This window comes from Chrysochloris asiatica, unplaced genomic scaffold, assembly GCF_000296735.1.
Source record: "Chrysochloris asiatica unplaced genomic scaffold, ChrAsi1.0 scaffold00031, whole genome shotgun sequence".
Classification (NCBI taxonomy): Eukaryota; Metazoa; Chordata; class Mammalia; order Afrosoricida; family Chrysochloridae; genus Chrysochloris; species Chrysochloris asiatica.
Genome location: NW_006408549.1, coordinates 18,949,707 through 18,951,618, shown reverse-complemented (window position 1 = coordinate 18,951,618; position 1,912 = coordinate 18,949,707). Strand labels below are relative to the sequence as shown.

At 32.9% G+C, this 1,912-nt stretch overlaps 1 protein-coding gene across 1 annotated transcript in view; it reads left to right on the top strand.

Annotated features, from left to right (window-relative positions):
* Positions 1 to 1,912, top strand: part of CNBD1 (cyclic nucleotide binding domain containing 1) — a 683,582-nt gene that overhangs the window by 609,470 nt on the left and 72,200 nt on the right. The gene's annotated exons all lie outside the window — the stretch shown is intronic.

Here is a 1,912-nt window from a genome sequence, read left to right as displayed (position 1 = left end):
CCCTAACGAGATGGATTGACCAGGTGGCATCATTGATGGCGTCAAGTGTGGCAGCGGTAGTGAGCTTCGCCCAGGATTGGACATTGTTTCGTTCTGCTGTGCATGGGGTCACTATGAGTCGGTTCAGACTCGATGGCACCTGACAACAACAACCCTTTTTAATTTTTTTTAATATAACAACGTTTTACATTCTTATGAAACAAAAGTCAGTATTATATTGCATACCTAACAATATCAAAATTCTTTCCCAAATTCTCCCTAGCCCCCACCTTTGAGATATACAAATTTAAACATTTTCTATAGAAAAACAGAGTATTTTAGAATGCACTTATATTGGATCATGGTGACTCCACACAATAAGCACTGGACTGTGAACCACAACATCTATGGTTCAAGCCCACAGCTTCTCTGTGGGAAAAAGATGAATCTTTCTACTACAAAAGAGATATTTAAAAAACCTTGGAAACTCTATACTGGGTCACTATGAGTCAGAACCAACTCTTCTGCACTTAATAACAATTATTTATATATGTACATTTAAGAATATTGACATAAGTGGTATTACATTATGTATATGCTTATAACTGCCTCACTTACTTCACAATATATGTGGGATATCTCACTTTTTTACTTTATATAAGTCTAATACTTAACAACAATAACACACTTATTCTTTGGAGTCCTGATGTAGTGCTGTAGGATAAACACTGGACCACAAGATCACTGGTTCAAACTCACCAGCCACTTTTCAGAAACCCTATACAGGGTCACTATGAGTCAGAAACAACTCAGCAGAACATAAGAACAACAACAACAACACTTATTCTTTGGAAGTCCTATAGCATGTGCCAATTTTTGTTGTTCACATATTTTTGCTAAGAGATATTTTTACTGATAGAAATATATTTACATCTTTATGAACTTTTATATTTCCATAGGGTTTATCTGGAAATGGACTTACTTGGTCAAATTGAACATGGATTTTTAATTTTGATATATACTTTTAATTTCCATACAAAAACTGCCACCAAATTATGCTCCACTAACAGAATATTCAAATCCCAATTTTCCCTACTAACATTGAAAAAAAATATGGGAGGGTGTTGGCCCTGTATGCATAAGCAATGGATTTCGAACCACAATGTCAGCTGGTCTAGCCCACAGGCTGCTCCACAGGATAAAAATAAGGCTGTCTGCTCCCTCAAAGATGAACAGCCTCAGAAATATTATACAGGGTCCAAATGAATCAGAAATGACTCAATGGCACTTAACAACAGCAGTCATGAAAACAATAAGATTTTCAGTTTTTATCTATGAAATGGCTTTAAATGATGTCATTTTAATTTGTATTCTTTTAATTATTAGTGCTGTAGAACATCTTTTCTATATTTATTTGATGTCTGTATTGCTCTTTCTGTGATCACTTATTTATTGTTTTCTGTTTATTTTTATTAGATTATCCCTATATCTTAAAACTGATGTTAGTTTGAATTTTATTAGTAATACTAAAAGTTTTTCTGCTACTGTATTAGAAATATTTTCTCCAGTCTATCCATTATCACTTTTGTGATACTTTTAACTTTCAGTCATTTGGTTCCTATTCTTTTTAAGGTAGTGAAAGTCATTTTTTCTCTATGGTTCTTGTTTCCATGTAAAATGTATTGTAATTTTGTGTTTTTATATCTAGTTCTTTAAGGCATCTGAATTTTTTTTCCATGGAATACAGAGATCACAACTCCTCACCCCCCGCCCCAATCATGCATAAATAGCTTTCTAAGTATTGTTGTTAATAGTCATCATTAGTTTTAGATATAAATTTAAATATAGACAAAGCAGCTTCAAACAATTCATAGAAAAATTGAATTAAAATATAATGGAATTTTCCCATAAACTGTTTCATGCCTATATCTGT